Genomic DNA, 15,472 nt, shown 5'->3' with positions numbered 1-15,472 from the left:
GGGTACCCTGCAGAGATATCAAACGATGGGTGGGGAAGAGGAAGCATCATTGGAAAGGTGGAGAGTGGAGGTAAGAAAGATAACGCTTAATGCTCTACCTGCCGTTCAGGAAGTGAAAAAGGCATTGGCAGGATATATTCGTTTTTGTTGCAAAGCTGTGACTGTCTAAAGCGCAAACGCATACGTGTATTTTTCCCTTCTTGGTGGCTGACCACAAGAGGGAAGACGAAATGTCTCCCTTTCCAAATGCGTGCAAATGGCTCTGAGATATGGATAGATATGGGATTGTCAACTCCAATTAGTTGGTGAAATGACCTACTGTACTTCTCTTCTATAGGTATTACAAAAGCCGTTCCGCCCATGAATTAGGCGTCGGTGAGAAGCTGAATTTAAGCCCACTATTGTATGGGAATGTCCACTCCGCTTTGCCACACTAAAGACATTCAGGCAGGCAGAACACCCTCCGCCGACTCATTAGGGCATACATTAGAGGCAAACTCGCTGCGCTCGCCATGAACCCGCAGCGCTCTCTTGAATGGTAGCCCTTGGTGGACGCTTGCAGGGCAGGCCAGTTCCCACAGCACCCCGCTGATCCCCTGTGAACAGATTCGCAGCTCCCCGCTGGCTGCAGAAATGGATTGCTTGCCCCATCCTCACCCGCCACTGACAGCCCTCATAATAATAACCTGCCCGGGAGGCGAGGGACGGGGACGGGTTTCTGACAACTCATTAGCCTGAGATACGGTCGGTTCCTGCCAGGGATCGCCACCACTGCCGCAGAGGGAACGGGACGATGCTGGGCAATGCCAGTCGGACCCTTTCAGGGCCATCGTTTCCCAGAAAAGTTCATTTTGTCCTCAGAAAGGAGTGCCTGCGGAGGGTGGCTCCGTGAAGAATCCCGAGGGGGGAAAAAACAGAAAAATGGCAGCGCACAAGTGCCGAGGAAAAAAATGAGGCCAGCAGGGGGTCGTATGATACTACAATGAAACCACAGCTGCTCAGAGGGATGGGAGGCTGCCCTGGGCTTAGGCACGCACGCACACATCCTCCGCGCTCCAGGCAGCAGTTCAGTTCTGAGGTCCTGGGTCTGATTTCTGTCGTGCTGCCCCTCTTCCTCCTTTGGCTTCACCAGGACGTCATGGTCAAGGTATCGGCCTGGTAAAAGAAATCAAGAAAAGAACCAGGAAGACTCTATTAAATATTGCTTTTCACTGGTCTCTGCAGTTTGTCTTTTAAAATCCAGGTGCACTGAACTACCCTGTGATTTTTTGGCCCAGTCGAGAACTACGCGTGAGATCCTGCCCGCTCCCCTGTGTTGCTGGAGCGGTAGACGGCGCTTCTGAGTCTGGCAGAAATGCTCTTGGGTGTAACTGGTCTATGAAAACCACCAACTAGCAGTTCCTCAGGCTGGTTCCGCAGGAGGGGATGTGGAGGGCTGTCCATGAAGAGCCATTTTTTTCTGGCTGTCGTGGAATTTTGTTACCTTACCTCCAGCTTAGAGAGTGATGCTTGCAAAGGAGAGATCTCCACTCAAAGCACCCGTCAAGAGCAACGTGGAGTAGATTGGTCACTACAGGCAAGAGATGCCCTTGCTTCTAATGGGATGGGAGTAAGACATGGGGAGTCTTGTAGGAGGTCACATATTTTGCCTTTGCTACGTATGTCTTGTGTGATATCGGAGGCAATTTTCTATGCAAACTGAAATCCTGGACTGCATGTCCTCTAACTGATGTTTTCAAGTTTAATCATTAGACTCAGAAAGAGCAAAACAGTTGATTTATAAGGTCTTTGTCTGGCTGCATACTGGTAGATAATGAAAATTTAATGAGTTTTCTACAAATTTTAGTGCAGAAACAAGAAACAGCTTCACTAAGAGAAGTAATTTTCAGCACTACTGCGGAGAAATGCCATTTACCAGGAATAGTCCCACTTAGTCATGGAAGTAACAACATGTAGTAAATCATATTGAAGGCCAACGAAAGGTTTTTAACAACTTTATTAATGAACTGAAAAGGGAGGAGCATGTCAATGACGTTAGTAGAAAATGTTAAATCTGGATGTGCTGCAGGCAGAAAAATTGCTCAAAGACAAATGTGGAGATTAAAATGATCAGGCAGACTTGAGATGAAGTCATTCAGTTTCAGGAACTATAACTGTTGAAAAGGAAGCCAAATATTTAGATCTAGGCTTTACGTTGCTCCCCACAACACATTGCAGTCTGTCCAGAGAGCCAAAGGAACTGATCTCTTGTAAAAACAGAGGCCCAGCAGATGTACATCAAGGTGACATCACCTGCTGGCAAGTGACAGCTGGTACTGTCCCGCAGGCCTAAAACATAGCTATTGATGGAAAAAGGTGAAAAGAGAGAAAAACAAACTAAATTAATCCAAAGGAAAAGGCTGGCTGACATGGGCTAAGGCTGTGGTGAGATACTGCTAAGTAAGCAAGGCACGTGTTGTTCCCAGACTGTCTTGAGAAAGACGTGAAAAAACCCCCCTAGATGCAGTCCTTCATGGGAGACTCAAACAGGAGAGCAAAGAAACGGCCGTGGATGTGGATGTGTGCTTTGTCAAAGGCAAGGAAAGTCAGAGTCTGCTGTTGGGATAAACCACAGAAGCATCTGGTCTTTCCCACCAGGAAGGCTCAGTTGCTAGAGGGAGAAACTCTACCTTTGCGAGGAAGGAATTACCATCAGCGGTGTAGGCAGGAGTGCAGCTGGGGTTTTGTACACAGTAAACTGGTCTTGGGAGGGAGGCAGCCACGTACAGCTGAGAGGCTTTCCTCTGGAAACTTTCCTCCAGGGGATTCACCAATGACACCAGTGTCCAGGTTTCTGGAGCAGATTCATATGCCTGAATTGCCCTTAAGCACACAGTAAAAAGCAGAGAACAAGCTTTATTATCTATTTCCAAGGAACTCTGGCTTACCGAACTAATCTCAAAGAAGCTTTCTTCAAGTACTAAAAACTTGCTCATGCAGGAAAAATAAAATAGCGTGACTGTGAAAACGCACATTCTGTTGGATTTATTTGTCCTTAAGTGTTTTGTAAATAATGAGCTTCTTGGGTGTGGAAATTTCTTCTAGGATGGAAAACACTGATCTTCCTGGAGACGACTGCGTATTTCTTAATTGCCTTCCAATGTGAAAGTGGTTGCACTCTTGCTAAAGGCTGTTGTTTGAAGTGGTTGCTGCACTTGCACATGGATGGGCTCCGGCTGATGGTGCCGCATCTTCCAACAGTACAGCCGTAACGAGAAGAAGGGTGCTTTGCTTCCAAGTTCATTCTCAGCACTGATTTTGAAATGGGCTCAAAAAGACTAAGGAAAAAGGAAATACAAAACTTGACTGGGCCAAAAGAGACATAGTCCAAAGGAGCAAAGATTTCAGCGTTGCAGCTCAGAGCCGCTAACAGAGCTGTGTTGGTTGCAGCCCCCCCAGTGACACACACATCTTAAAATCTCAAATAAAATATCTGCACCAATATTCTCCTCACTGTGATCCAGACCACAGATTCGCAAGTGAGGTGGAGTCCAATGTTTGAAGCCGAAAGTGCCTAGTGAAATAAATGCAGGAGTCTGGAGGGAAGCAGCCAGCAGGACTCCACAGAGGAGGAGGAGCCTTTAGAGGAGACTGATGCTAAGGGCCACCACCTCTGTGAATGCACAAACAGCAGCTCATCTGATATTCCTCAGGGCAAAGGAAGGAGCTGATCTTACTTTTCCTAGTGCGTGAACAGCTCCAGTTTCTGGGTGTGTGTTCATATGGAAGTATGTAAGACAAGGAAAAAATCGTTTCAGGAGATGAGTCTTCCTACTTTATGATATAGGGGCTATATATAAAATGTATTTTAATAATGTTTGGAAAGCCTTCACAGCGAGCCATTTTGATATGTTCCACTGAAACTACTTTTCAGTGGGAAAACACGCATGTAAAGAAAAAAAGAGGATGTTTTTCAAACACTCCAGGAGATGTTTTTGGCTTTTGTATACTTCCTTCCAAGCCATTAAACACTGTTTCCCAAAGTCAAAGCACTTCTTTCCCTGCAGCAGGCTGACTGAGTCCAGAAAAGCAGCCAGCCCTAAGTTCTCAGTGCCATTTCTGACCTCTTTTATAATTTAGATACCTCAGGTATTTCTCCGGCAAGCTCTCTGAAGGCAAGAACTGTTAAATCACATCTGTAAACCAAAGCATGGAGAATTCTTTACATGTGTAAAATTCCTTCTTATTACATATAGAGAAATAGTTTACAGACCGCTCTAAGTACAAGGCAAATAACTCACCAGAACAATAGGAATAGTATATACAAGCCTCTTAGCCTTGATGATCTTGTTTGGCAACAAATGTCTGAATGCCTTGACTGGATTACTTGAAAGTAACTAAATTAAATACTGTCTTTTGTTCATCAGCTGGGAGATTTCTTCTACGCGCTCTACTGCAGTCCTGAAACATCTGCAGATAAATGAGAAAAGAAGGCAAAATAGCACATAAAGGGGATTTAACTCTCTCTTAAACAGAAATGCAAATGAAGCGATTCTGGCTAGCTTGGGAGATCCCTGCTCAGGGAGATCGATGCTGGAGACTGGACAGGAATGATATCAACATACATTTCTATGAGCATCCATGTCACCCAGGGCTGCAAAACTGAGAGGCATCCATGTTATTCAGAAGACATGATAAATTATCATCGAGTACTTATATAGGGAAATGTCAAGAGATCAGATCAGAATCTGGATTCTCGTGTGCTAGGCTGAATTTACACATATGAAGACACTCTCTTGGAAGGCTACTCCCCTTCTGAAAGCTTGAATTTCTCTCATTAAACTATACTTGAGATATATGGAACATACTAAGCTGTGTACATCCATAGGTGCATGGGTTTGAGTGCTGTCTGACATATTTTCAGACCTATCAAGCTCCACGCATTCTTTGTGCACTCCTGCTGAGCCGGCAAATCCCTGGATAAATGCAACACACCACTGAGTGAAGGCTCCCGTATTTTATTTCCTCTGGTGCTCCCTGCGTCGTGTCTGTACCTCGGTCAGAGGCAGTGCCGCTCCGAGCCCTGTGGTTGCGTGGTTCATGATCTCTGAGGTCCAGCAATAGAAGATCTGGATCCAGGGAACAGCCAGAGCGCTGTGTCGCAGACGTGGGGTAAACCTCACAAGGGTTTTTTTTTCTTCCTGGACACTTCCTTTGTTTTCCACCTGGAAGTTTTGCTCAGGTGGATTTTACCAGCTCCCATACAGGGCCCTGGGTTTCCTTGACCTCCTTCTCAGCAGGGAGGTTGGACCATGCTGCACCTTCCCAGGCTGCTCCGTAGCACTGGCTGCTCCAGTCGCCGCAAATGTGCAACGCCATCCCACCGCCCCGTATTTCTGAAGGGGGTGGCCAGGCCCGTGCTCAGCGGGGGCTGTCGGCAGTCTCCCTCCCCGCCGCAGCTGAGTGCCACTGTCCTCCCAGGCACGTCGTCCCACCTGCAAGTGCTGACGCCCATCGCGGGACCCCAGGCACACCATGTTCTTACATGCTCAGAGGTAGATGTTGAAAGGTGTGGTTTTTTAAGAGTTACTAGCCATTTTTGTATGAAGCATCTGCTCTACTGAGTGTTTTCTTGCTGTCTCTTATGCCCTCAAACAAGGAAGAAGCCAAGGTTTTGCAAGCCAAGTCTAATCCCGTTTATGTGATGCTTTTAACTCCTGTATTACTAGTTCAAAGCACGTGTCCAAATTTAGAAGCAAGACTAATACAACCTCAGGCTTAGCACTCATCAGATCTCACTAATTAAGCATGTTCAGGCCTGGTCAGTACTGGATGGAAAGTTGTCAAAAAAAATTATCTGCCTTAGCTAGGAGTGGTCTCAGAGACTGTAGGTGATGCACTTCTCTCAGTAATCAACTGCTGTCCCGGCCACGCTTAGCTTGTCAGTTTTGAACGTCTGGAGCAGACTTTGGTTTAATTACATGCATAGTACTTCACACCCAGTTTTCCATGTGGAGAGGGAAAACCAGCCTGATTTTGAAGACCAGGGCAGGGCAACTTGGCATTTAAATCCCCAAATCCCTATCCGGAGGACAGAGAAGGACTTTGATGCTGTAGAACATGTGCTGGCCATCTGCACAGTGCCACCTCCTAGTGCCATCCCCTGAATACATAATGAAAATGCTGATGGTTCAGGCTGGGCTGGTGCAGATGCTCATTTATCATCAGTAAAATACTGAAATATTTGTTGCTAGAGGAATGATGTCGATTGAGGTGTCAAGCTCCAAAGAGGAGAATGATTTTCTTCTTTCCTGTGCTCTTTGTCCTGCTTATCCATCTGACCCCTACTCTCATCTGGCCATGCTGCTGTTACACACTTCTCACGTTTGAGTGAAACTCAGCCTCTGCTTAAACGACTAGCATGAGACCCATGAATGACCTGTATAAGACTTCGGTATGAACCAGATTTATCGCTTCGCACCAGATAGCTGAGTCTAGCCCTAAAGAAGGTTTTGCAAACAGCCTAGGGATGGTCATTACAACACAAGTGGTTGTAATAAACCACTTTACGTAGAAGACACTATTTTGCCAATGACAAATGCTTTACAATTGGAGAAAGGTTAGTACCTATACGTGAAAAACTTTGCAGCAGTCTTTCTGCTACGAAGTTTTAACAACTCCGTAACTCCCTAGCTATGTTGCAAACACAAAGCTCAGCCCAGCAGGTGACAGAAATGTCCACAATGTTCATCATCTTTGCCACAGAATTGATGTCTGGTCCAAAGCAAGCCAGGATCAATGTCTTGAAATCATGGTGTGCTTCTGATTTCACCTGAATTGTACCAAAGTCAAAAAGAGATAGAAGGTAAAGGGGCAATTTACAGATCTAAACCAAAGGCAGATTCCTGCCTACAACATGGTACTATCTTTTAACTCTTTGTTAAGAAACATTGTCACATTCATCACACCTTTTGAGAGTGTCAACCAGTTTGGCTTTTCAATAGCCAGTAAACAGCAAAAGTAATTTAAAAAAAAAAAAAACAAAGTGAAAATCAAGGTTTTTTGCAAACAGCGTCTAATTCTTTTTATATAATGCTGTTGGATTTAGAAATATCAGTGTTCCCCTTGCCGCCAATTGCTAATTCTAGGTAGGCAGGAACTATCAATATGTTTTAATTTGAACATAAAAAAAGCTCTCTCTTCTGTGTTCGCTATGTACATAATCAGCACAGCTTTGCTCATGCTTTCCATCATTTACTGTGACTTCTAGGACATCTGATTGAACAAGATCGTGTGCTAGCAGTAGAATGTAATGACAGATCCACCTGCTATGCAGTAGTCTAATATTAATCCATAATTTCCCTTTCTACTTCTCCCCAGTAAGAAAGTACTCGTCCAGAACCTGAGTGCCTTCACAATTGTCAATGACCACTTAACAATTAACAGTTTAAATGCCCAACCTTTCTCAGGGATCATACCTCTGAGAGCAAAGGGCCATTTCAGTGTCTAAGGTAGAGTACTTCCATAGCCCTGGTGGGAAAGCAAGAAAAGGAAGAAGGAGGTCTTAGCGGTATTGGGAGTTTGCCACTGCAGTTGTAAATTAGCTTTGCTATTTCCCTGGCATACCAGGATTTCAGCAATAACCCCTTACAAAGCACGTATGGAAACATCTTGACTGCTGCAGGGGAAGAAAATCTTGGCTGGGGCAGGTACCATCCACCTTCAGTCTTTCCAAACAGAGACATCATCATGTTTCTGGTAAGGTATCAAACTATCACCCTTAAAGAGGGTTGGGCTTGGTTCTGGTGTGGATTTCTCCTTCTCCTCTGCTCCAGGCATGCACCTTTCGGTAGAAACTGCTTAATCTGACAAGCCTCGCTGTGAATCCTTGCTGCGCTGGGGAAGCAGGAGCTCGTCACTGTGGGATGCCACCAGCACCATGGGATGCTACCAGCACTGTGGGATGCCACCAGCACTGTGGGATGCCCCAGCACTGTGGGATGCCACCAGCACTGTGGGATGCCCCAGCACTGTGGGATGCCACCAGCACTGTGGGATGCCCCAGCACTGTGGGATGCCACCAGCACTGTGGGATGCCCCAGCACCTTTTCAACCCGCAGGAGGGAGGTACGTGTGTGGGAGAGCTCCCGCGCCCTGGTGCCCGCTCCATCCCCTCACCCCTCAGGTGGACTTCCCCAGCCTCTCAGCCCACCACACATGCCGTCTCCTTTTGTAGACCTGTCAGTCAGGATAACGTCCTTGACCAGGGAAATCACAGCCACTTTTCAGCTGGAAACAATGCTCGAGCCACAACACGGCATTGTGCTCAAAGTGGATTACACAAGCAGAGCTTTCTGCCTGGCATGATATTATTATATCAATAAGACTTTTCTTTCTCCTGGAAAACGTAAGCTCTGTCATCTTTTAACAAAGAAACCCAATGTCAACCTGCTGCCAGCCAGCACTTTTAGCAAAACACTGCTGCTTTTCTTGGAAAGCGCTAACAACTATGGCTTGTTCGTGACAAAAGCGTCAGAGGCTCCAGCAGGGAGAGTGGGGAGAACTTCATCAGTGGTCTGGATTCCTCTTTCCAAATCCGGTGGTGAGCAAACCAAAATAAGGGTTCATGGGAGCAAAACCCTGTCTTGATGCAAACCCCTGTCTTGATGCAAAACCCTGTCTTGATGCAAAACCCTGCCCTGATGCAAACCCCTGTCTTGATGCAAAACCCTGTCTTGATGCAAAAACCTGCCCTGATGCAAACCCCTGTCTTGATGCAAAACCCTGCCCTGATGCAAACCCCTGTCTTGATGCAAAGCCCCTGCATGTCAGCGGAAAGCCCCCCAGCCAGCGGGTGCATGCAGCGGAGGCGGTCCATGGACGGTGGGGTTTGTATCCCTGCAGCATCAGCGAGGTCCACGTCTGGTGCTGGTGGTGAGGCAGGAGGAGGAGGCCAGCGGCTTTATCAGCAGAAAAATAGCACTTGCCAAGAAATATCTTTTGCTATTTCAGGGCTGTGTTTCTTGCTGCTCCTGAATGCTGTGGAGACCTTCGCTGCTGGCTGACGGGGGATCAGCAGCAGCCAAAATGTCCCCACAGGTCAGTTTATTCCTCTCAGTCCTTGGGTTTGTTACATTCACGACTTCTAGATGCATTTTTCCCCCCTGAAAAATGTTGCACCGCCATTGCCTTGCACCCTCTGTTATCTCTGGCTCAGTCTGGGCTATTTATTTCTCATGACATAATTCCAATCAAGTTTCAGAGCGCTTGATTCCTGTAAAGCGGCATGAAAAGGCTGTCGCTGCTGTGCCTACTGATTGTGGATTAAAACAAACATGATTCCATCTGGCTACATCAATCTGTCACGTTCGCCCATCTGCGGTTTTGCCTGCCAGCTAAATTCATTTATCATTAGAATAAATCCCTCTTAAAAAAAGGGAAAGGGAAAGTGAGGCCATTTGTTGGGCTGTGTTTAGTTTAATTCGAGATGCCTGCCTGAATCTACCCAAGGAAATTTGTGAGCAGCATTCCCAGCCCATGCTGGGAAGCGTGTCTGTCTTCACAGACACTGGATGTATCTGCTTGCACAGGAGGGCTGGAAGACAAGCCAGATACGTGCCCAGGTATTGCAGGAAGATTGCCTGAGGGACGGTCTGCTCATATTTGTCTTTGGGCACGTCAAGAGAAACCCTATTGAAATCGGTGCAGGACATTGATATAAATCTAGCCTATGCCTCATCAGGAGGCAGCGTGTTAAAAAATGCTAAGTCACCCTAGGTCCCATTTTCAAAAATGACCCAGTAGAAGAGGCCAAGATTTACTGGTGCCTATCAGCATCTGTAAATACATACGTTCACAGTATAGAATCTATGCTCTTTAGTGTAGATTTTTCCTGTCCTTCTCTATTGTTCATCTGTGGGTTGTATTTCCAGAGAATAATCCTCTTCCCAGTTCGAAATGATCTAATCCTAAATCTTGCAGTCCCTGCTGGCCTGGCTCTCTCCATCTCCTTCACCAACTTTAGTCTTCTCTGCACTGCTCCTTGTACAAGGTGAGGCCACTGACATTTCCTCATTTGATGTTCAGTTGCCGTCTTCTGTGTGGTACCTACTCTCCCCGGTCAGTGTTTGTGAAGCTGCTTGCGCACCTTCCCTTCCAGATATGAAGGGGCTTGGAGCCTTCACACAAGCCAGAAGTCCTGGTTGCCTTGAGATGGAGCATGTGCGTGATGCAGCTGAGCACCGGTGCTCCTGTGGGTCCCCGTCCTGCAGCAGTGCTTGTAGCATCCCCAGGCACCCACCACCTTCCAGATATGAAGAGGTGACCCAGCACTGGGCCAGAGATGCTGGATATACACCGGAATAAACTGCTGAGCCTCTGAACATGAACAAGCCAGTCAGCTGTAGTTCATTACCGCCTTAGTCATTACTTTGCAAATATTTGGACTTCTGCCAGAATTCATCAACATATTTCTGGATTCCAGGAGTGTCAAGAATTCATACCAGCTGTTCATTAGTCACTGCTCACCACTCAACTTGCTCATGCTAGGAAACGTCGATGTCTGCTTAGGGAATCAGAAACCGCACTGGCTCACCCACCAGGCACACCGGTCACCAAGGTTCATTAGTGCAACATGGTAGCCAACATTTCATAGGACACCCATAGCTGGAAAGTTATTTGCCCAGATAGTCAGCTAACGTTTAAAAAAAAACCCAAATGCTTCAGACTCATTTCCCAAAACAACACACTCTCTGCTGCGTGACTGCCCTGAGTGGCTTTGGCCAGGGGATCTGCAGAAGGCCAGTATTGGGCTCCTGCCTGTCACTTAATTGCTGCTCAAAGCCTTTCGGAGTGGCGACATGGCATTTCAGGGTTACTTCAGGGCCTAAAGTCCACATTGAACAAGGCTCTGGAGCAGCGCCCCAGAATCAGCTCCTGCTTCATTGCACTGCTGCATCTGGCTCTGTCTCATGAGGTGACCTGACAGCCTCACCCAAGTTCAGTTGTCCCTCCTTGAAGATGAGGCTCACACGCTGAGGTGGCTCTGAGCAGGAGCCAGCTGCTTCTCAGCGAGGACTCCCACTTGATCAGACCAGCCTTAAGCCTTACCATCACCCAGTGATGGGGCCAGTGCTCTTTGAAAGGAGATGGGAGAAGAGGTGAAACAACGCGATCAAAACAGGGTTCTTGGTTCACTGCAGGAGTACATCAAAGTTCCCAGTATGGGACTCGACGTGCAAGCTTTGCACAGACATATTCCCCAAAGACTTGCACACTCCTGTCAGGCTTTTCTTGAAACTGGAGAGGCTGCAGCAGCTGCTCCTTTCATGTTTTGATCCAAAACAAGTAAATGGCCACCTCCCAGCAACTCTGCTGCGTGCAGCTTAGCCAAAGCTGCTGCCTGCCTTGAGTCACTGCAGAGTGGTAACGTCAGCTGGGGTACAGCCTCTCCCATCAGCTGGTCCTGGACGGGTTCCCTCCTCAAAGACAGCTCTTCGCTGGCTTTGTTTAGTGCCAGCATCTCCTTTCTCCTGTTTCACATGCTCCTTCACTGTTACCGACCAAAGTGCATGGCCCTGGCTTACCACTGAGCACTGCCCAGGGGAATAAACTTTTGCAAAGGGGCATGTGGTCCAGCTCAGCTTCCTTACCTTTGCTCTGGGCATCCTTGTGCCGGAGGGATGGCACCTTCTGCCCTGGGCCGCCCGAGGATATACAAGAGGGAGGGTGACTTCTAGGAGATCTCTTTATGTTAGTAGAATCTGCTCCAACGGGCAGCATTACCTGGTTCTGGTATTTTGGGTTGGATGTTTATAGATGTTGGTCATTCACAGGAGGTGGGTTTGGCTGCGGGCCAAATGTCCCCAGCGTCTAGAAGGCTTTTCCATAAGCTCACTCATGCCCATCTTTGCCAAAAGATCTCAAGTGGGAAATTACTGAGGAGAAACTAAATGGTAAATGTGGAGTCCAGTGCACTAAGTATTTGTGCAGATGAAAGGAAACTGCCTCTATTATAGGGAGATAAAGAAGATACAAACATAGAATTTACCTAAATGGTTGATTTTCTCCAGTCAGTCAAAAAGAAAGCTTTAATTTCCCTAGAAAGGGCAAAAGAAAGAAAAAAGCACGGCCCAAGGGAAGGGAGGAAAGAAAGACATTAAAAACATAAGACAGTATTTCCCATTATGAAAGGGGCTTTTTGGAGACATAATGCTCAGGACTACATTATTACAAGATTTCTTGTGATTTATGACAAATCTTATAGCTGACAGAAAATACTTGACATAATTCAGTTAATATTACAAAAGGTCTTTGGAACAAGCTAGCACAAGCTTTAAACTTTTAACTTAAGATAAATTAAAATTCTTACACCAAGAGCCCGTAAAGACAGCACATGTCCCAGCAACATTATGAATGTTACGGTTGTTATGTGGACATATGCAAACCGGTTGCTGGGTTTTGGGGATTGTGCTTTAATCGTCTTTTTTAGAATAATCTTGAAAATTAACTAGGGAAAAAAAACCCAAACTGTGTTTTGTATTCATTTTTGCTTTCAAAAATACAAGCAATCATCACTGCTTACTGAACACTAAAATCTGCTGTCAGACAGTTCAGCGTCAATCCCACCAGACATTGCTTTTCATAAAATACAGAGCTTCTGTGCGTAGGAGGCCACAGACAAACCCACATAATTACTCACTGAAAAAAACATTGTCCCAGGATAGAAAATATAAATCACTGCACTGAAGATGAAGACTGGGGACTAACCCTTCACAACTGCAATTTAATGAGTCACTGCTGACTTTTCTCCAGGGTCTGTTTCGAACCTGTGCTCTTGGTTTTGCCTCTTCCTTCCTTTGCAGGCTGGGATAATTTGATTACTTTCATTGTGTCTGCATTCCTGTTCATAAAATGTATAAAAAATAACGTGTTCCACATCTCCTTGCCTTTCAAAGAATGGTGAAGTTTGCTCAGATTTAGTGCTGTATTGCTGCAGCAAGAGGGAACATGCTGTATGTTAAATAAAGCAGCAGATCAAAATGAGTATTACTTGCTGTTGGAACACTTTAGAACATAATTTTTAGTGAAATGGCTTAAAAAACATGGTTTCAGACAAGTATAAAACTTTTTTTTATTTAAGCTTTTATAGAAAAAAGGAAGTGACTTGCATTTTTGCTTCTTCCTTTTCTCTGGCCTTTCTACACTAGAAAGGAGAAATAAAGCCTACAGGGTAAGGGAGATACTTTAGTTAGATCAGCAAACATGAAGGCAATATTGCTTTATACATTGGAGGATGGGAAGAGAAAGAAACATGACCCCTTTAATTCCCTTTAAACCATATCAAACCCCAAAACTTGTTCTGCTTCCATCCAACCTGGAAAGGGAATTCATGGCTTGAAATGTATTTAGAAATTAGAAAATATTTTCTTATTAAAATCAGAGACATTTCAAATGCATCAACGTGTTTTTATCGAACGAAAAATCCTTTTTCATCTGACCTCATTAGACACTAGCGTTGACATGGCAGTCCTCTGCTAGATGCATGCATTGAGCTGGTGGCTTCATGCTTTTTTCCATTCTCCCTTTTATCTCCTTCTTCTCTCCTTTGTTCTTCAGCAGGTTTCTGAACAGCAGCTTGTTTTTCTTGGCTGCCTCTCAGGAACGTCAGTCAACATTGGATCACTGGATCTCATCTTCTTTGATTTTAAACCTATTTTAAACCCATTAAAAATCTAAGCCACTTGTCCTGTGGTGTTCCCACTCCTGCCTGGTTTCCAGAAGCTCAGACGTTTTTAGGCAAGGGCGGTAAGATGCCAAAATACCTCCCGGTTTGTGGTCTGAGGTTTGTCCTGGCTGTCCCCTCCCTTGCAGGGTGCAGTGCTGCGAGCGCTGCGGTTACACAAGGCTGCTGGAGCCCATGGCCGGAGACCGGCGTGAAAAAGGGACCTGGAGGCACCCCATGTCCCTGCCAGGGTTGTTAGAAACCCCCTCCCCAAAGCAGCAGGTTTGCGGGGGGCATTGGAGGTGGATGGGGTTCAGAGCTGTTGTTTTAGTCTGTAGACTCTGGTAGGCATTTCTGTGCCAGGTACCTACAGGGGGGTTAGCATATCACTGGCCTAGAGGAGCAGCAGGAACTCATTCTCACCACCCGGATCTGCAGTGGTCCGTGTGGGACATGGGGAGAATTTTGTTACCCCCTTGCACTTGGGAAATCCTCCCCTTGCCGATGGCGAGGTGAAGCCCTGGCCTCCAGCCTGGCTGCCAGACTGTTTCCCTGCTGAACTTCTGACAGCTTGCGTCCACAGCTCTGCCCAAGTCTCACAGTCACTCCAGCTGTTAGAAATGTCTAATTTTATCCTTTATGACATGTGAATAAGTTGTTTCTTATCGGCTCGTATCTCTCCAGATGTTTGGGGATCTCATCTGTCAGGAATGTATTTAGAATTTTGTCTGATGCCAAAATCGCAAAGCTATAAAAAATATTCCCAGCCTTACTATCTCCTGGATCATTCTGAATTTTCCTCTTAAGCATTGCTTATCTCTCTTCATGCTTTTCCGGTGCTTTCTGTTTTTAAACTGAGGAAGAACATTATCTCAGTCATAATTCAGTCATTCAGTGTCCCATCCCTGAGAATGGCCAAGACCTGGTGAAGAGCCAAGTAAGCCCAGAATGGAAAACTGTGAAATTATTTGACCATAGTTAGAGATATTCCCCAGAGTTTTGTGTCTGCCCTGTGTCTTAAAAAGGTTTTTGATCCTGCCTATTGCTACAGACTGTTCATTCATATGCAGCTATGTATGTGTTTATTTGCTCCCCTTAAAAATCTTAGCTCTGCAGATCAGCACATTCTGTTTTATGGTCTGTAAAGATACAGAAACTGGAAACGGAAGAAGGAGCCTCTCATCTGTCTCACTCTCTCAGTGCTGTGATATTCCTATATTATCCATTATTATGTTTTTTAATGGAGCTGGAAATCCCCTAAACTTCTTTTGTTTCTTCTTTCATTTCATTTTTCCTGGCATTCACTTATGATTTTCTTTTGCTCAGCTGCATTGCACTCTGTCCTGCCTTGAACAACCATACCATGACTCATATACCATCAGCATGCTGTCAGTATTTCTCTCCAGTTGTTGTTCAGCCAGATCACACTTAGTTCTCTGTCCGTCTAGCAGAGGTCTGTCCTCCCCCTTTGATTCCTCCTGCTCTTGTACGAATCCCTTCAGCACGTCAGCATCTTTCCAACAGTGCTTCCCAAGGCTGTGAACAGCCCTCTAGGTCCTGTCTAAGGAGTTTTTCTGTTACAGAAAAAGGTCTTAGGGCATAAGGAACATTAATTCATTGTCTGTGTTGTCGGTGGGCAATGAGCCCAGTCCCCCTGGCATCATAAAATTCAAGCCTTTAAGTCCTTTAGGACTAGGGTTGAAAGGCTTAACGGTGCTTCAGTGTGTAGGAAAGCAATTTCCACTGGGACTGGGGCCACAAATAGACAGA

At 45.9% G+C, this 15,472-nt stretch overlaps 1 long non-coding RNA gene across 1 annotated transcript; it reads right to left on the bottom strand.

Annotated features, from left to right (window-relative positions):
- Positions 1-266: 266 nt before the first annotated feature.
- Positions 267-14,318, bottom strand: LOC142407732 (uncharacterized). The gene is made up of 4 exons (XR_012775029.1): positions 13,479-14,318; positions 4,281-4,449; positions 2,670-2,862; positions 267-1,155 (listed from the first exon to the last, which is right to left on the bottom strand). It is a non-coding gene; the product is annotated as an uncharacterized LOC142407732 (long non-coding RNA).
- Between the last annotated feature and the right edge of the window lie 1,154 nt (positions 14,319-15,472).

The sequence above is a fragment of the Mycteria americana genome, chromosome 1 (assembly GCF_035582795.1).
Source record: "Mycteria americana isolate JAX WOST 10 ecotype Jacksonville Zoo and Gardens chromosome 1, USCA_MyAme_1.0, whole genome shotgun sequence".
NCBI lineage: Eukaryota > Metazoa > Chordata > Aves > Ciconiiformes > Ciconiidae > Mycteria > Mycteria americana.
The sequence above is the reverse complement of the archived record's forward strand: the minus strand, read 5'-3'. Positions and strand labels throughout refer to the sequence as shown.